This window comes from Corythoichthys intestinalis, chromosome 15, assembly GCF_030265065.1.
Source record: "Corythoichthys intestinalis isolate RoL2023-P3 chromosome 15, ASM3026506v1, whole genome shotgun sequence".
Lineage (NCBI taxonomy): Eukaryota > Metazoa > Chordata > Actinopteri > Syngnathiformes > Syngnathidae > Corythoichthys > Corythoichthys intestinalis.
Genome location: NC_080409.1, coordinates 41,600,345 through 41,621,704, shown reverse-complemented (window position 1 = coordinate 41,621,704; position 21,360 = coordinate 41,600,345). Strand labels below are relative to the sequence as shown.

General features: G+C 38.5%; 1 long non-coding RNA gene across 3 annotated transcripts in view; it reads right to left on the bottom strand.

Annotated features, from left to right (window-relative positions):
- Window positions 1-187: 187 nt before the first annotated feature.
- Window positions 188-21,360, bottom strand: part of LOC130931307 (uncharacterized) — a 118,783-nt gene continuing 97,610 nt past the window's right edge. For 2 of the 3 annotated variants that reach the window (XR_009067191.1, XR_009067189.1), the window contains 2 exons: window positions 9,515-9,656; window positions 188-998 (listed from right to left, as the gene is read on the bottom strand). This is a non-coding gene — a long non-coding RNA (uncharacterized LOC130931307). The remainder of the gene's footprint in view (window positions 999-9,514; window positions 9,657-21,360) is intronic. The other variant, XR_009067190.1, reaches the window with a different exon arrangement.

The window sequence follows — 21,360 nt, the reverse complement described above, 5'->3', positions numbered from 1 at the left end:
AAAAAAAAAAAAAAAGAATGAATAGAGAGTGTGGAGTAGCAATACAGTATTTTACATAATTAGACACAGATTACACATTCAAAACCAATAAAATAATGATGATAATTGGAAATAAGTTTCATTTTGATAAATAAATATATATATATATATATATATTCAACATTATTCTAAAAACACACACAAAAATACTTACATAACGTAAGTTTATCCATTCACCGACTTTTAGGCTCATATTAATTTGAAAATATCAATGATATTTTGTAATATCGTTGTAATAAGGTTATACTGTATTATAATTGTCTGTTCTACCATGCATTATATGGATGTTAATATATTCATTATGAGTTGCATGTGTTATTTTCATTCATTGTCTGATTTTTAAGTTAATATTTACTATGACCACATGCATTTTCCAATATACAAGAAACATAGCATCTTTATTTTATATTGTCTTTTTCCAAATGTTTGAAATTTTAACGTACTTCATAATTCTGCCTATTATAGTTTAAATGTGTTGTAAAACAATCATTTTAAAATACCATTCTAAAATAGCATTTCAACAAATGCCTACTTGTAGCTGTATTTCCCAAAATATTGTCTTTGACGACACAAAACGTAGTTACTTCCATTTGCATTTCATGCCAATGTGGAATTTCCAACGTTCTGGTCAACGTTCAGCACAGGAATGACGAGGGGCCCATTCGTCTGCTCAACTTCACCTTTCTCCTCTTATTTGCGGCGGGATTGATGAGGAGAAAGGTGTGCTGCCTGAAGGTCAGGAAGGAACGAGAAGAGGAAAAACAGAGGAAGGCTGCCCCTCCTCCTGAATAGAAAAAAAAAAAGAGATACTTGCAGTAGGCCATTGCACGTGACGTGTGGAGGCCAAGTCCTCGCGTCGGCGTGACTCTGCAAAGTCGGGTGGAATCGACAAAGAAGCGGCAGTGGTGCATCCATTTTGAACTCAGCATGCTCTCCTTCAACTTGAAGCAAAGTATAAACTACAGGGGAAAAAAACACAAAAAAATATCACTTTGATGTCCCACTCTCTTGTTGCTCACAGTTCACAGCGTGACAAAATGGAGGAGCAATCAGTCTCCATTACGATGACAAATCGCCACAGCTACGAGCCAAGACGATTTTGGACGGCTTTTTATCCAGTCTGAGCGTTCCCCCACTCGCCTCTCAAACGTCGGGAAAATTGGCTGAAATAATTGGGCTGTGGTGCAATGCGATTACCCACACTGCCGTGCGTTTTTTTTTAACATTATGCAGGACTCAGGGGCGATGACACAGTATACCTGAACGTCTCACTCTCATGAATACCTAGAGTGAAATGGACTTCATTAAATCCAATGACATCCCAAAAAATCTTGTGTCTTGTTTGAAGATGTAAAAAGTTTACACACCCCAGTTTAAATGGAAGGTTTATACATTCAATATACGTATATATACACATATACAGTGTATCACAAAAGTGAGTACACCCCTTGCATTTCTGCAGATATTTGTATTTTCATGGGACAACACTGACAAAATGACACTTTAACACAATGAAAAGTAGTCTGTGTGCAGCTTACCGTATTTTTCGGACTACAAGTTGCACTTGAGTATAGACCCTACCCACCGACGTCACAAAATCACGTGATCGCTGTATTGTTCCGCCCCATTGTCCGTCATTCTGTGTCTGTATTATCAATGGTCTCAATTGATCGAGCAATTTATAATGCATTTCATGGAAGACCCAGTGCTTTCGGATGCCGTAAACTCACTGGATGTGTTGCATAAAAGGCGTTATGTGGAAAAGCTTCAGTTTATCCATTCGCCAGATCCGTATTTGATGCCTAAATCGATGTTTTTCGACCCGTTGTCTTCGCCATCTTTGCCTGACCCTGATATTTACAACTATGTTGTCCACACAAAATCAGCCTATTCTCACGAAAGTTTGAAAAACTTGGAGGCTTATAAATGCTACGTTGCTGGTTGGGTGAAACAGGTCCTCGTACACGAAAATTCGGCAGGAATCTTGTGCTCGGAAGGTGAGTTACGAAATTTTCAATTCAAAATTTTTTGTTCTTGCTAACATCCACTGTCAAGTCTAATGTATTTCATGTCATTTGTCAATGGAGCTAGGGCTTTTAATGTGTATATGGTTTAGCGATAGCACTCTCACTACATACATATATAATATGTAATAAATATGAAGTGCGATAGCACTACTCCAGATTGTCCCTAGTTGAATTTATTTTTTGGCTTTTGACCTCAATAGTGAAATTGTAAATTAATTGTATGACAACTGTCTTATTATCCCCTTATAATTATATATTTTCAGGTAGTCCATTCACAACGTCTGAGTGTATGTTGTCGGCGATTAGCCTAGCAATGATCTGAATTGTGGTTGTCAGCCCAAAACCCTCTAAATATATATTAAATGCATCTTACCAGATATAAAATGACTACTACATAATCTGTGGTAGTCGTTTGGAGCCCATTTTCTCGTCGAATTGCAGCAGTCAATCTCGCTCTCCTCTCCGGGTCTCTCGGAATACGGTAAAACTTCAAGTCTCTCCGTCTATCTTCTCTCTTTTTGCAACCGACCGCCACACACGACTTCACCATTTTGATTATTAATGTTAACGAGCAGAAAAACACGCCATAATAGGAGGAATTTACGAAGCGCTAATGCATTAACATGACGAGTATACGGACAACATGGCGCGGGGGCGTGGCTGTGACGTCACGTGAGTAGGGTCTATAAGTCGCACTAGCCATAAAATGCCCAACAAAGAGAACAAAAACATATATAAGTCGCACCGAAGTATAAGTAGCATTTTTGGGGGTTATTTACTTGATAAAATCCAACACATAGAACAGATATGTCATCTTGAAAGGCAATTTAATATAAAAATACAATAGAGAACAACATGCTGAATAAGTGTACAGTGTACAGTGCATGAACAACGAAATACGAATATACTGTCCCCACCAGGACGTTACGGCTCAGTCCTGGCTATGCAGCTTGCTAAACTCCCAAATGACGATGGTGGACGTTCGTATAATTTGCTGAATCAATTACGTACACGATACCGAACAGGTTCGCATCAACGTAAAAAAGTGATAATTAGGTGCTATTACAGCAATGACACACAGCATGCGTTAGCATGCGTTCGCTAGCATTAGCGCATCGTTCAAACAACCACACAACTGGCTCTAAGTGTCCGATCGTGGGTGGAAAACACAACAACAACAGAAAAGATGATACACACAGGCGTTGCCTATGTAGAGATATTTTACATGCATAAACAATGAGCGTAGGTTCGCAGCCGTGTTTCTCTCTCGCTAACTCACCCACTCACTCAGAGCTGCATAGCTGTCCGTCTTCTTCTGGCGTGTGAACGCTCTTCTTCACGTAAACAAGTGCGAGTGCGCCCCCACGTGGGCGTGAAAGCGCCGCAAACTCAAAGCATGCATTTCAATATAAAAAAGTCAATAATACAATTTAACACACGTTGCCAAAGGCGGAACGCGAACGTGGCCATAGCTATTAAGAGTTTTTCAGATAACTATAGCATAAAGAACGCGCTAACAAGTTTACGAAACCATCAGTGTCACTTCAAAACACCAAATTAACATGTGAAATGGTATCATAATTTGTTAATAATTTCACACATAAGTCGCTCCTAAGTCTAAGTCGCACCCTCAGCCAAACTATTAAAAAAACGGCGACTTATAGTCCGAAAAATACGGTATATAATAGAGTTACTTTCCCTGGCAACAAAACTGAGTAAACCCCAATGAAAAAATGTACATTCCTACATGTCCAAATTGAGTACTGCTCGTCATTTTCTCTCCAAAATGTCATGTGACTCATTACAGGAGTGCTGTCAGCATTGCTGCAGAGATTGAAGAGGAGGGGGGTCAGCCTGTTAGTGCTCAGACCATCTGCCGCACTCTACATCAAATTGGTGTGCATGGCTGTCACCCCAGGAGGAAGCCTCTTCTGAAGACGGTACACAAGAAAGCCCGCAAACAGTTTGCTGAAGACATGTCAGCAAAGCACATGGATTACCGGAACCATGTCCTTTGGTCTGACGATACGGGCGGGCTTTCTTGTGTACCGTCTATATATCAAAGCAAGCAAAATGTTTCTCATTCATGTTTTGCAAAAAGTGTCCTGGCAGTGAATTAACACGTTTCAGTGCCATTGACGGCGATAGACATCCAAACCATTTGGACTGGAAGGAATGGCAGCAACCATTCACATCATGGCAGCTAATGAGTTAAAGGGAAAGACAAGATCTTTATCATGTGTAAACCAGCAGAAAGTATATTATTAGATTCAGAAAAATAAATAAAACTACAGAATTTCATTTTTCTAATGTGTAATATTGGAGAAAAAAACCTAAATAAAAGCCAGTATTTCTTTGAAGTGGCCGCTTAACATGGGGGCAGCCGTTTTATCAATTCGGTACTATTTAAGCCAATTCCAGATTGGCTGCCTGTTCTGGTGACATCATTCAAACCCAGTGTGTCTGTGTATTGATATAACTGCACGTATAGGATGTGTCATAATGCTTTTTGTGTTTAATCATGATTTTCTACATCATCAGAGGTCTAAAAAATTCACTATTTGCATCGCCTGGCATACCGTCCGGCGGATCAAATTCCGAGGGCGGAGCAAGCCACAGCAAACAGACAGCGGTGTGGACCATCAGATCATCGTTGTTTAAGCGACAAGTAATTCGCGTGAGCGGAGAATGGAGAAGTTTATTCAACATGGCTAGCGCGAGCCATGTTGACTGTTGTCAATGACTTTTTTCAATGTGTTTTTGGTCATTTAAAACTTGTTTTACCGCGGATTGGAACATATTCTCGGCTCTCCCATTCACCATCTGTGTTGTTGTAGAGACGACTTTCGGCGCGCAAGAGTGACGTACTCGTTAAGAACACGTCACGCAAATGAACGAATCTGATTGGGCGATTGATTTTGTACCTTGCTCGAGAGGCCGTTAATGGGCTGGGTCCCAGACTATTTCTCACAGTGTTTGAAAAATACAGGGAGAATAGTCTGGCTGTGCCAGGCAAATATTTGCATACTTAAATATTGTCTTAAATGGTGTCATCTTTCCCTTTAAAAACAGCTTTTAGTACTTGTATCGTATTCTATACACACAATGAAAAATATATGAACATTCATCAATCTCCCAAACAGTTCTACAATTAGAATTGCATTATTGTACTTCTATTGCTTTGGATTTTCCAGGTAGACCTAACATGAGCGCAATCGCCTCCTTAAACTGCAGCAGAATGCGTTATAGCAGTAGCAGCAGTTTTAGGAGAAGCAATTCCACTGGATCCCACCTTATAATGTGTAATTCAGTCCCCTTGATTAAAGATTAAACATGTCGTATAGCATCCGTCTGCTTGTGGGACACGTGCACTGGCAGCTAGAAACGTTCTTAATCCTGAATATTCACAGGGAAGACGTGCGTGTGCGTTGCAAGGCTCATATTTGCAATTCTACACAGACAAAAGAGAGGATTTGGATGCACACATGCATGTTGTGGGTGTGCCACCGATGTGGATCTGAACATGGCTTACTGGCTCTACAACCCAATCTAGCCCGATGTAAATCTATGGCTTCATGAATATATTTGCTGTGAAACATCGATGGAATGGAATGAAGTTGGAATTTCTGCTGATGGAAGCGTTCCAGTAAGTACTGTGGACACCGACGTGAGGTCGCTCTGCAATGTTGTGTTCCGGGAAACTTTACTTTTGTCATGGGCAGTCTGGTTTGATGCCCAGCATTTCAGAGAATTTCATCATACTATATATATATTAGAGCTGTCCCGACTAGTCGACGTTGTCGACGTCATCGATGACGTAAATGCGTCGACGGGCAAAACATACCGTCGACAGGTATCGACGGGTTAAAAAAAAAAATTACATGCGGATAAAGTTTAGAATGGCGGGCGCTCGCGATGCATGCAGTTGTTACTAACACCCCCAAGCAGTCCGCTGTTATTTCAATGTGACCGGCATTGTCAGATTGAGCAAAGAGGAAGAAAGTGGGCGAGCGAGAGAGAGGGAGCGAAACAGAGGCAGTGAGATCGGTGAGTTTGGAAAGTGCGCGGAGTTCAGTGGCTGCAGCCCTTGCGTTTTTGTTTTGGACAATAAAAGTATCCATAAAGAGCCATCCGACGCCTCTCGGTGTTTTTATGCACGCCGCCGCCTTCCTGAGGAGGACATGGGCCGAACCGACAACAACGAGCCAAGTGAATCGCCGGTTCACTCCTCACAATGGCGAGGAGTTGAAAACACCGCCATTTACCAAAAAGGGCAGAATTGGTGACACATGAAAGTGGCATAAAGCCAAAAAAGCGGACCAGAATAGCCAGAGCCTGGAATAATTTCAAGGAAAATATGGAGGGTGCCACTGTGTGTACTCTTTGCTAAGCTGAGCTCGCATACCACGGTAGCACGTCGGCTATGAACGAACGCTTGAAGCGCTGTCACCCAAGTATAATTTTCCAAGACAACAAGAAACAACAAGCTAGCGGATTGTAAGTCCATACAACTTTCTCACGATTTTTTAAAATGGAATTTACCTGTATGTGCGTCGTATCAACGTGCATTTTTATTTAATAAAATTATATATATATATATATATATATATACATTTATATATAAATTATTATTAAATTTATTAGGATCATGGAAGCTCCCACTTGGGGAAAATATAAACATACATCCTGTACATAATATAGTGAAAATATATATGGAAACAGCACTGGCCTGCTTACTGTAATCCATGACTGCACTAATGTTAGTCACTTTATAATTTAAAATATCATTGTGTATATACATATAGTATACTATAAAATTAATACTATATATTTAATTTTTGTTACTTTGAGTATGTGTGCCTCTCATTCAAAATAGTTGTGGTAATATTTCAGTGTGCCCTCTACTTGATCTATTTTCAGGTTAAAACAAACAAAAGTTGAACAGTTTTTCCCCTCCCCCAAAAATGCGGAATGCACACCAGAAAAAGCATCTGAACTCACACAAAGTATTCTGAAAATGGTTGTCCGGGACATTGCAATTCATTTTAACATTTACAACAATATAGACAATGACATACCACAAAAAGAGTGAGAATTGTTTTGACTCCTGTTAAAGAGGTGAAGTCTCAGTGTTTCCGTTTACATTTTTTTTTTTTGCACTAGTTAATGCCAGCATCATTTGACCTCATTGTTTGTGATTTATTATTGATTTATTATTGTTATTAATTATTGATTTGATGTTATTTATTTGTACGTTCATAACGAATGTAGGTGTTCTAAAATGTTTTTGTGAATAAATAAGCTTCAACAAAAATTTCATTATTTAAGTAGTACAAAAAAAAAAAAAAAGATTAGATTAGTCGACTAATCGTAAAAATAGTCGGCTGACTAATTGGGAGGAAACTAGTCGTTTGGGACAGCCCTAATATATATGGCAGAAAATAATCCCTAAAATAATCCCTCTTCAAAATAAACTGCATTATTTTAAAACAAAATAACTGTTGTGTTTGATAGTACAATATGTATAAAGTGGGGCAAATAAGTATTTAGTCAACCACCAATTGTGCAAGTTCTTCTTTTCTACTTGAAAAGATTAGAGAGGCCTCAACCATGAGAGACAGAATGTGAGAAAAAAAATCACATTCTTGGACTTTTAAAGAATTTATTTCCAAATTAGAGTGGAAAATAAGTATTTGGTCACCTACAAACAAGCAAGATTTCTGGCTGTCAAAGAGGTCTAACTTCTTCTAACGAGGTCTAACGAGGCTCCACTCGTTACCTGTATTAATGGCACCTGTTTTAACTCCTTATCGGTATAAAAGACACCTGTCCACAACCTCGGTCAGTCAGATTCCAAACTCCACTATGGCCAAGACCAAAGAGCTGTCGAAGGACACCAGAGACAAAATTGTAGGCCTGCACCAGGCTGGGAAGACTGAATCTGCAATAGGTAAAACGCTTGGTGTAAAGAAATCAACTGTGGGAGCAATTATTAGAAAATGGAAGACATACAAGACCACTGATAATCTCCCTCGATCTGGGGCTCCATGAAAGATCTCACCCCGTGGCGTCAAAATGATGACAAGAATGGTGAGCAAAAATCCCAGAACCACATGGGGGGACCTAGTGAATGACCTACAGAGAGCTGGGACCACAGTAAAGCTTGTGAAGAGTTACAGAAAACGTTTGGCCTCAGTTATTGCCAACAAAGGGTACATAACAAAGTATTGAGATGAACTTTTGGTATTGACCAAGTACTTATCTTCCACCATAATTTGCAAATAATTTCTTTAAAAAATCAAACAATGTGATATTCTGTCCCCCCCCCCCCCATTCTGTCTCTCATGGTTGAGGTTTACCCATGGTGACAATTACAGGCCTCTCCAATACTTTCAAGTGGGAGAACTTGCACAATTAGTGGTTGACTAAATACTTATTTGCTCCACTGTATATGCTGCCATAGCAGTTTCATGGCACATTCATTTGTCCGTTTTACCCTGGAGACCCCCGTTTACAGAAACCGTGCAACCGCTTTTGTTTCAACCCAGCCATAAAAAGGTAAGCAGTAATATTTATTAACCGAAACATCTATCATTTCAGCTTAAAAATGACCTTATGAAATTATTCACTCGCATATTTTAAACTTTTAAACATATAACTTCACAATGAAAAAAAAATGGTGTCTGTAAAAAGATCACGGATATTTGCCTCATTACTATTGCTTAATTGTATTTTTTGTTACTGTCGCATTTTCCCTGATTTTTTAGATGATAAATAATCGATCCAAACAAAGAAAAATTGGGAAAAAAAAAAAACTTTTAAAAGAGTAAATATTTGAAAAACAAAATCTCGACCACACCTTGATGTCTTTGATTTCTGCATTGCGATCCTTGTTATATTACCGCGTTTCACCCATAAAATCTCCAAAAAGTCCAGTTGTGGCCATTCACAGCTGTGTCGAGACATACTACACAGAGTTTTTGGATCGAAACAAGGTAAGTACGCGACAGTATCTCGTTAAAATCATGGTGTCTTTAATTATGCCTCTCACACTCTCACCTCAAGTTAGGGCTTAGGGGTTTAATTTTTTTTTTTTTTTTTTTTTTTTAAATGCCCTCCTGTTCAAGAAATTTCTTCCCCCACAAAATAGAGATTTTAAGCTTTCCAATGATGTATCACACATGCATATAGGAGGACAATTTTGAAATTTGGCCAAATCGGGTGTCTCAGAGCGGAACTTCAAGTCACCTGAGTGTTTTCCGCCACATATACAGTATATTCACTTGCATTTCATGGATAAATGTTATTTTCATATATTTTGTCTTCCATTTTTAAACATGTTTTATTTGTTTTTGTTATTTTTCTTGTCAAGAGGTCTCTGGTTGCTTTTTGAGGGTGGCGTTTCAGAAAAAAGAAAAAGAAAAAACTTTGTTCATGAGGACTTTCACCTACGAGTGAATCCCGCCTTGCTTTCTTGCTTCTCCTTTTGCAGGAAAAAAAACAAGCATATCCTCCCTGGCGTCTCTTCCAACTTGAAAAGACATGTCTGGCTTCAGGGTGAGAATTGCTTTGATCGGGCCTTTTTTTTTCCTGTGAAAGCAGAAAAACAACAAAATTTAGGTCTTTTTTTCAATGCACTCAAGCAGAAACAATGACATTCACATGGTAACTGCAGATATGGCAACCTCTGTGACATGGAAAGACTTGATATTGAGACTATGCGGGGGAAGTCACGCTTACACATTTTGCATACTTAACTTGGTTAAAAGAGCAAGCATTCGCACGGTGCTTCTTCGACAAACTCCAACATAAAACCACAAATGTTCAGGCAACGTTTTAAAGTACAGTGGAACCTCTACGTACATACGAATTTAATTCGTTCCAGGACCTGGTTTGTAAGTAGAAAGGGTGGTATATCCAGCGGGATTTTCCCATAAGAATACATTATAATTCGATGAATTTGTTCCACAGCCCAAAACCCTATGCTAATTCCTTAAAGGGAACCTCAGACTTAAAGACTTATAGGCTCTAATAAGCCACAATTGTTCTCTTTTACTAAAATATGTTATTAGAAACACATAAAATATTGCCATTGATATAAAAATCTATAACATTTAATATATGTTTTGAACTACGGGGGGCGCCATGTTTTAAGCGTGCAAGGAACGCTCGGGTGATGACTTAGATTGTCACTTGACGAATATTACCGGGTTACTGGTACAGCGTACCGCACGAATGCTATTTTTAGACCGTGACACATCCTCGCATACATTCATTCATTCATTTTCCATGCCACTTTTCCATACAATCCATGTTATTTCTGCTTGTTTTCTCCAGTAATATTTTTAAAAAGAACATGTCGATCAAACACTGCTGCTTGAACTTGTAGAAACGACTAGACATTACGACTAATGATGTTCCGATCGATCGGGTCCGATCACGTCATTTTCAAAGTATCGGAATCGGCAAAAAAATATCGGACATGCCTTTTTTTAATATATATATATATTTTATTTAAATCGTTTTCTAATTGCATTTAACGTGACAGAAAAAATGTCTTACACTCATCCAGAGTAGTTTTGGCTTCAAGTAGGGTTATCAAATTTATTGCGTTAACGGCGGTAATTAATTTTTTTAATTAAGCACGTTAAATAATTAACGCATGCGCTGCACGACCCACTCACGCATTGTCGCGTTCAATCTATACAGACGCCGTTTTACCTATAGATAGCGTTAAAAGGCAGCGTATAATGAGTAGAAAGAATTTTGACAGCCTTGGGAGCAATTTTTTAATTGGATAAAGCCTTACAATACCTCTCTCAGCAATTAAAAACACCGTGGGAGGCAATGTGGGGAAGAAAGGTAGTAGTTGATCATTTTCTTAACACCCTATGGTCTTTCCCAACGCAGAGAAGACATATCAATTGGTGCCCCTACGCACAGTCATGGTTGCACTTCCCATCATGCATTTGGGAAGAAGTTAAATGGCTGCAGTATCATTTACTGAAAGCTCAACAAATACACTAGATGGTAGGCCTGAACGATATTGGAAAAAACTATTGTTGCGATTTTTTTTAGGTTTACAATATATTGCGATATTATATTGCGATATTAAAAAAAAAAAGATCTATCTTTTTTAAAGAAATTTTCACTAAATGACTTGAATAGCTGTTTGGAAATACTTTACATAACACACCGTGACCACAGTGTATTCATATAATACCGTTTCATTTGTGAATGATGAAGATTTCTGTATGAAGGTATCCAGGAAGTCATGTCTGCACAAAATAGATCATTTATTGAATACAATATTTTACACTTCAACAGCAGCAAATACATTAAATGATAAATAAAAGAGCAGGTGCATTAGTCCCCTAAGTTTTTGACAAAATATAACAATAAATAAAAACTTCTGTAAAATAACAACAAAGTTGTCAACATATTTGAACAAAAATATTAAATATAACAAATAAAAGAGTTGTTCACAAACTATAACAATAAATAAAAACCTCAGTAAAACAACAAAGTTGTCAACATATTTGAACAAAAATATTAAATATGACAAAAGAGTTCACAAACTATAACAATAAATAAAAACCTCAGTTAAACAACAAAGTTGTCAACATATTTGAACTTAAATATTAAATCTGACTAATAAAAGTGCAAGTGCATTAGTCCCCTGAGTTGTTTACACAAAATATAACAATATAAAACTGCAAAACGGCAACAAAGTTGTAAAAATATTTCAACAAAAATATTAAGTATCAAAACTTTATGTGCAGCTGTACTATATATAGTTATTTGAAAAATACGGTTTACAATAAATTTAAATATAAAAGATACAAACTCAATTGAACTTGTAAATAATTGAACTGAATAACTGCAAATAACTGTGATGAATAACAGAACCATTTTAACTCCCAAATTTCCTGCCTTCCTGATAGCTGTCACATGAATAAAAAGAAGAAAAGACATTCCTTCAGCTGTGTTATGTATTTGTCTGCATATCGTCCACCTTCCTTGCTCAGCAATTCTCAACTGGGTCTCATAGGTTTTTGGCCAAGACTATTAGTTTATCCACTATAGCAGGCTTGAGACAAGAACGTTGGCACGTAACAATGTTCCCACCTGTGCTAAAAAACCTCTGATGGGGAGCTCGTAGCAGGAATGCATAGATACCTGCGTTTTAAATGGTCCCACATGTTTGACAGATTACTTCTTGTTGAGGCAACCATGGCGAGGCACTGTCGACAGGGCTGTTTTTTGTCCCTTATAGTCTTGTTCTTGTCAAAATACTTCCAAAACTCCTTTTGGATACAGTCCTCCTTGCTCCTCCAACGTGTTGATTGCTTGCTTTCACTTTGAGAACGGGCCCTCCTCCCTCCGCTCTGCTGTTCAGCCCCTCCTCCCTCCACTCCACTGTTGCAGGGGGAGGGGGAGGAGCCGATGACTTGCTGGAGGGAAGAGAGGCTGTGCGCTTTTTTCCCCTCTCCTTCCTCAAAACAAACGTTTGTGGATTAAAAAAAATGAAATTAAAAAACTATCGCACGTCCTTGCGATGGGACTATTGCACATGCGCACATCGCGATGGCGATGTTTAAACGATATATCGTTCAGGCCTACTAGATGGCAATATTTAGTCACAATATACAAAGTCACATTCATCCTTTAAGAAATACAAGTCTTTCTATCCGTGGATCGCTCTCACAGAAAGAATGTTAATAATGTAAATGCCATCTTGAGGATTTATTGTCATAATAAACAAATACAGTACTTATGTACTGTATGCTGAATGTATATATTCGTCCGAGTTTTATTCATTTTTTTCTTAATGCATTGCCAAAATGTATATGATTGGGAAAAATTATCGGGAATGATTGGAATTGAATCGGGAGCAAAAAAAACAAGCAATCGGATCGGGAAATATCGGGATCGGCAGATACTCAAACTAAAACAATCGTGATCGGCTCGGGAGCAAAAAAACATGATCGGAACAACCCTAATTACGACATATGAAAGATGTTTTAATCGTATGTTTCCCAAAACCAAAACCTCAGAGGAAAAAATGTGAAGAATGGATCAACTTGCGCAGACGTCCAAAATACCAGTTTAACGCCAGCAAGGTGAAGCCATTCACATTTCATATCCAGTAAACATTTTGTTGGGAGCCTTGGTCCTAGAGGATGAAAAAGGTAAGCCATTTTGATATTTTTACTTATTTTTTAGCATGGCGTTTTGCCGTGCTGCTTCTGTCTGACAATGAATGACCTGAAAAAAGTTAAAATGTTATCAGACTGCCACTGTTACCTTTTCTATTGTAAAAAAAACAACTTTAGTAAAGGGGAAGTGTAAATAAATTACAGAATTAAGATTTGCTATTAATGAAGAAATTAAAAGTGTTCGTTGGCAGTCACTGAGTAGCATTTGCGATCGCTACACAAAAATATCGATGTAAATTGCCCCCAAGAACGGTCAGAGATATAAGACAACCAGAGGATACAATTTATAAGAAGGACAGGGCATATGGTGGTACAGGATAGATTGTTGAAACAGGAGACTGTCATTGCCAGTGGTGTAAGGCAATGCAGACAAGAAAAGGTGTCGATAAAAAAGCTAACTCTTTTTCCCGTCTTTTTCAGCCCTTGACACTCAAGCCATCTCGTTAACTGAACATTTGTATGTTCTTCCACATCTTTAACAGTGAATTTGGCACCAGGGACATCTATTTCGGACAAAATTGGTAGGTTTAGCTCAGTAAACATCTCGTTTGTGCACTATTGCGCCCTGCGATGTCAACAACAATGGCCATCTACTAGTTAAACTAATTTTACAAATGGTTTAAAAACGAAAACATCAAGAGGGGTTTCAATATGAAATTATTTTACCACATGTTAACGTTTATCTTTTAAGAACTACAAGTCTTTCTATCCGGTGTTCCCTTTAATAAATACTGCAGGTACTAGATTACTAATAGCAATTACATATAGCAAAACAAATTAATTATAAATACAAATCATAATAATATTCATTCATTCATAAGAATAATAAATAGAAATTTGAAAAAGTTTTTTTATTGTCACCTTAACTTAACTACAGACTGGCAAATGGAGGTCGGAGAAAACGTAGACGTGGGTGCCGTGCGTCTGTCTTGAAGGAAAACAATGAGATTGCGACGCTGTCATAAATTGTCGTATTTCGTGCATGTCATTATATGTCAACAACAATGGCGATCTACTAGTTAAGCTAATTCTACAAATTGTATAAAAACAAAAACATCAAGAGGGGTTTCAATATCAAATTTTTTTTACCTCATATTAACATTTATCTTTTAAGAACTACAAGTCTTCCTATCCGGTGATACCTTTAATAAATACTGCAGGTATAATTACTAATAACAATTACATATAGCAAAACAAATGAATTAAAAATACAAATCATAATAATATTCATTCTTTCATTGATAATAATAATAAATTGAAATTTGGAAAAAGTGTTTTATTGTCACCTTAACTAGAGACTGGCAAATGGAGGTCGGGAAAAAACGTGCATGTGGTTGCCGTGCGTCTGTCTTGAAAGAAAACAATGAGATTGCGACGCTGTCATAAATCGTCGTATTTCGTGCATGTCATTATATGTCAAGACAAATGACGAGTCAAATTTTACGGCGGATGTTGAAAGGATCGTATATCGATGCGATAGTATGTCGAGCTACCACTGTAGTAATTATCTACCATTGGCACGATATGCTATATTTCCATCAACTGATGGCGTCAAGGTCTAAAGGGATATTTGTTGCTAGGCCCAAACAGACTACATTTGGCATTCGATTTGGTTCTTGGTTTATGCACATGAACAGCAGGCTACGGCTATGCCAGGGGGGATATTACTGGCTGGTGCAGAGTCTGCAGACAGATTGTTCTACCTGACAGAAGATTAATTTCTCATCCATTTTTTTTTTAAATGTGACCCCACTCCTAGGGATTATGAACATTAGCGGATTATACAGGACACAGATTTGCCAAAATGACAGGTTTGCTGTGGAATGGTCGACACCTGGTCGAGGACAGAATGAACCCAAACCCCAAATTTATGGGGAGAGCTGGCTGGTGAATGTTCACGTTTCAGTGCCATTCACAGTCATATCAAAGTCTTATCTATTTTAATTTCACTGCTGGTCTCTCCCAGTTGTCATATCAAAGTCTTATCTATTTTAATTTCACTGCTGGTCTCTCCCAGTTAACCCTTTGCTGGGCAAGTGATTATCTTAGATGATTTTAAAAAATCTTCATCAAAATTGCCATTATATAATATTCATTATGAATCATTATTTTTATATATTTATTGAAAATGAATAACATGTAAATAAAAACAAAATTAGACAAATTAAAATAAAAAGCTATATCATTGTGATCAATCATAGCATTTGACTCATTGCCTACCATTGACATTGATAAACGTTCATTTACCGTAATTTTCGCACTATAAGGCGCTGCTGACTATAAGCCGCCACCCAACAAATTTGACACGAAAACAGCATTTGTTCATAGATAAGCCGCACTTGACTATAAGCCACAGCTGTCCCCACTGAATTATGGGATATTTACACTAAAAGATATTAATCGGTAACACTTTATTTTACAGCAGAATCATACGACTGTCATAAGACCAAATAAACCACCATGAAGCTTTGAACCATTCCTAGACGGAGACAGTCAACCTCTGCTGCCACCTGCTGTCAACACTGTTGTTGTCCAACATGCCTCCGAACATGCATTGTAGCGCTACAGGTGTAAATAACAAATTCATGTGCTGTGCTGATTATTGCTTCAGTTACTGTTCCAGTTGTTTCATTAATTATGACATGACGCTGTCATGTGCATAAATCAGTGCTTCTCAATTATTTTCTGTCACGCCCCCCCAAGGAAGACGTAAATGTTTCACGCCCCCCCAAACTCTCTGCCGCCACTGTAAATAATATCATTTGTCTATGAAATTACTATTATAAATACGCATCTGCCTAACATTGTGTCCTTTTTTTCTAATAAAGAAAAAAAGTAACATAGATCAACTTATAATAAAGTATAACTTTATTAACATTGTTTTGTTTGTAACAGAGAAGACTTGACGTGCATCAATTTGCCTGAATTAAAAAAAAAAAAAAAATCACATCCAAACTAAAAAATACACTCAAGGTACATTTTTGACCATTTGATACAGAAAAATAAAATGTAATAAAATCAGTAAATAATACCAAATTAAAATTGATTAGAAACATTCACTCATGAGGACAATGTGCCAAAAAATTTGACCGAAAAAACATCTGAATAAAAGGGGAAAAAAAGTGTCCTTGGACAGGACAGTTTTTATTTTTGCTGCTCACAGTATTTACCTCCTTTGCAATGGTGTGGAGTTATTTTGCAATTAGCATGCTAACAATGCTCACTGGCTTACTGATATAACACTGACAAAGCAGGACGATTGTTGGCAATATTCGGCACGTTTTCACTGAAAAAAATCAAGCGGCTTAACAATGAGATTGGGGTCTATTGTCTTTAAGTGGCGTCTTAATTGATTTGGCTTCTTGCTGTCTGCTATAATTATTTTTAGACACAGTAAACAGTGGTCTTTCATCATCACCCGCTGTATTAAAAGTCAAAGCTAAAAGGCAAACGGCACGAAAAAAGCGCATTCACGGCGGCCGAGGTAGAACCGTAGGTGAGGGCAGTCGTCGTGACGATCCCAAGCCGAAAATGGCACTTCTCGGGCGGCGACATGAGAACCGGACAAGACAGTGGGTCGCTGCGTGAGTGAGTCCGGTCGGAAAACGGCTTTCGAAAACGGCGGTGGCACACTGCTCTTCATATCTGTTGTCTGTGTGTGCTGAGTGCTCTTCCTTAGTTCAAAAATACTGTGCGCACTCTGAAAATGAGAGCGCCACTGCCACCTACTGAGTGGATGTGCAAGTACACTTTATTCCAGTACGGCAAAAAAACAAAACAAAAAAAAAACATGTTCCCCGAGGTCACATGCGCCCCCCCCTGGCATTGCTCTGCGCCCCCCGAGGGAGGCGCGCCCCACTATTTGAGAAGTACTGGCATAAATGAATGCTCATAACGGATGTCATTAAGTGTCATGCAGCCCCATCCCTGAAGGCTGGTTGATGGGGGCATGGATGGCCCGGGGGACCACCCTGGATCTCTGGGTGATGACGATGGCCCCTTTGCTGGGCTGCGGGAGGAGGGATGGGCTGTGCTGGCTCGCCCCCCCGGACTGGATGGTGAAGGGCCATGGCCCTGGGGCGGCACCAACAAGGCATCTCCACTTGTCTGCGGGACTATCACATGGTAGATGGGACTCATGCAAGACTAGGTGAAATTAAACACACTCAACTAGAAAACCTCAGTGTCAGGATTGGCGATGTGACAGTATAGAATAGGATGCCAACATAATCACACTCACAAGGGATTCACACAAATACTGGGTTCTACACCACATGGCTTATTTGTGTACACTCCACCCCTCTTAATCACTTATCTCTCAGACCATTGCCCCCACCCCCCTTGCCTTGGTTATCAGGCCCCCCACATGGTGTAAACCAGAAATACAACTAGCTAACGATAGCACCAACATATTCATAGTTACTGTAGGTAGTGTAGACGTTTAATGTATTTCTTGTTGTTGTTTGTGCTTCTTCTATCGCTCTCCCTCTTTTCTTCTGTTCCCCCATAACCCCTTCCTGTTCGAAGCTTTCTCCTAATAAACGAGGTTTAAAAAAAAAAAAAAAAAAAAAGGTGTTATTCAGCAAATTATTTCACTTTTGAATGGATCTAAAAGATCTGAGTAAAGTAATTGACTTTATGTCTCTACTAGAGATGTCCCGATCGATCGGCATCCCGAACGATCGGGTCCGATCAAGTCATTTTCAAAGTATCGGATTCGGCAGAAAAATATCGGACATGCCTTTATATATATATATATATATATATATATATATATATACATTTTTTTTTTTTTTTAATTAAATCGTTTTCTAATTGTATTTAACGTTACAGACATAATGTGTTACACTCTGGAAATTCCAGAGTCTTTAGTTTAAGCTTAAAGTATCAAATTTAGCGCGTTAACGGCGAGAATTAATATTTTTTACATTTATCACGTTACAATATATAACGCAATTAACGCATGCGCTGCACGACCCACTCACGCATTGTCGCGTTCAATCTATAATGGCGCCGTTTTACCCATAAAGTATATAGAGCTAAAAGGCAGCGTAAAATGAGTAGAGAGAATTTTGACAGCCTTTGGAGCCTTTTTTTAAATGGCTAAAACCTTACAATCCCTGTCCCAATGATTAAAATAATCGTGGGAAGCAATGTGGGGAAGAAAGGTAGTAGTTGATCTTTTTTTAAACACCTTATGTTATTTCCCCAACGCAGAGAAGATATATCAATTGGTACGACGACGCACAGTCATGGTTGCACTTCCCATCATGCATTTGGGCAGAAGTTAAATGGCTACAGTATCATTTACTGAAAGCTCAACAAATACACTATGTGGCAATATTTAGTCACAATATACAAAGTCACATTTATCCTTTAAAAATTACAAGTCTTTCTATCCGTGGATCCCTCTCACAGAAATAATGTTAATAATGTAAATGCCATCTTGAGGATTTATTGTCATAATAAACAAATACAGTACTTATGTACTGTATGTTGAATGTTTATATTCGTCTAAGTTTTATTCATTTTTTTCTTAATGCATTGCCAAAATGTATATGATCGGGAAAAATTATCGGGAATGATTGGAATTGAATCGGGAGCAAAAAAAAGCAATCGGATCGGGAAGTATCGGGATCATCAGATACTCAGACTAAAACGATCGAATCGGATCGGGAGCAAAAAAACATGATCGGAACAACCCTAGTCTCTACAGTCTGCTGTCCCATGTTGAACATTTATGTTCCGCCGCCTGGTTCTTTCAACCTGCCTCCCCCAAGACTTGACTTGTGACAAACAAACCCGAGCGTAATCACATTTGTAAAAGCAGACATTGTCAATTCTCGCATCGACTCTCATTAGATTGCTCACATTGGCATGCAGCACCACAGCCTCAATAAACAAACAAAAACAATTTCCTTCCGGTAAGAACAGTCATTACGACGCAGAGGTGACAGTTCATTCTGACACCTACTTTGTACACCCACTCGCTTCCCCCGCCCCTACACGTTGCCTAATAGCCTTGTACAGCGCACGGCTCCATTGTTCCTGATTAATGTTTCGGTTCTGCGCCATTACGCCGCCAATAAAAATCAACGGCTGGCAGGTCTTAATCAGACACGGGGAACATTGGCGGGCCAATTGGACTTGATAGGGAGGAGACACAGGTATTGATATTCATTTACAGCCAGTGACAGGAAAATTCAGAATCATACAGAAGAAGGATATGAATCAACACAATGTGCAGAGCGGGCTCGAAGAGAATTTCCCATCTTGTGAGCAATGTGTCATTGGGGAATTTAAAAAAATAAATAAATAAATAAAAATAACAAATACAGGAAATGAATAGAGATATCACCACATTGACAATGAACTGTTTTTTTTCCCCCTGCAAATCCCGAGGGAATTGTAAGATTACACAATGTGGGTAGGACTCATTGTCTGTTCTTCATCGTATAATCTATCTCCCTGCGCTTTACCTTTGGACTCTGTTTGAACCAGATACATTTCCACAGGCTGCTACTGATCCCACTTTTTTTTCCCCCCTCGTCTTTCTCGTTATTTTTTTTTTTTCGCTTTTGCAGTCTGTTGCTCTCCTCACCTTTTCTTCTTGCTAACCACTCTCTCATTGTGATGCTCTTGTCGTGGTGTTAGAACCTCACTTAATGGTGCAGCCCAAAAGGATTTTATTGATGGCGGATATATTATTAAGGGGACAAGCTTTGAGGCAAAATTGATGCGCTTTGGATGCTTTTGTCACTTTGTGTGTCACTACACGTACTTGGTTTTCCAATTTGGTTTTAGGTTTCACTCGGACAGATGTGAGGCTGACATCATTTGTGCAGTTTTTGTAAGCATTCCCTTCCCTGTGGCTTACAAAATGACATTGGAGCAGCAAGCAAAACGGCTTCTTTTGTCCCAGACTCCAGTTTAGTGAGAGATTAAAGAGCTATACAGGGTGTAGAATTGTCACATAAATAACAAAACAAGATAGAATTTTACAAAGTCTGGTTGAAGTCAAAATCAGGTGGGCATATTAGCCATCCATAAAAGAGAATATGTCATTTTTGCTTGAAAACCATTTCAAGCTGAGAGAAAAATGACCGGCATGTGATATTATTTTCACAGCCGACAGCTATAGCTGTGATAAAAGACGATTTACACAAATGCTGTTTTATGAATTAATCTCTTGTCATAACCGAAAAATTGGATCTTCACGGTTGTCATCAAACAGCAACATAATTGAACACAGTGACAGAAACACACAAATCAACAAAAACAAGAACATTTAAATGTGGCGTTCCCCTAGGCTCTGTTTTTGGTATCTTATTGTTCTGAGCTCAGACGGAGAGGAACAAAAATATCTTTGTAAAGCAAATGACATGTAGTCGAAGACGATGAAAGACTTGTGGAGATTATATCCCATTCATCTGCTCAATAAGCGTGTGGAACAAATCTTTTGCCGGAAAAGCGAAATTTATCTTAGTTTACAAGAGTACATCGGAAACTGAATCCAGATGCTCCCTGTTAAGACCGACATGAGGCAAGTTTTTGTTTGGCCTAATGTTTTGTATAGGTATATTTAGCAATTTTTTGTGGGAATATGTGTTTGAAGAATTTGTTTTAAAGGTTAGCACTTTATAGCATTTAAGCTAGTGGACTTTTGCTATGCAAGTTAGCCAATTGTTCTTTTGTCATGCTAACAGTGGGGCAAATAAGTACTTAGTCAACCACTAATTGTGCAAGTTCGCCCACTTCAAAATATTAGAGAGGCCTGTAATTGTCAATTGGGTAAACCTCAACCATGAGAGACATAGTGTGGAAAAAAAACAAAATCACATTGTTTGATTTTTAAAGAATTTATTTGCAAATCATGGTGGAAAATAAGTATTTGGACAGTACCAAAATTTCATCTCAATACGTTGTTATGCACCCTTTGTTGGCAATAACGGAGGCCAAACGTTTTCTGTAACTCTTCACAAGCTTTTCACACATTGTTGCTGGTATTTTGGCCCATTCCTCCATGGAGCTCTCCTCTAGAGCAGTGATATTTTGGGGCTGTCGTTGGGCAACAC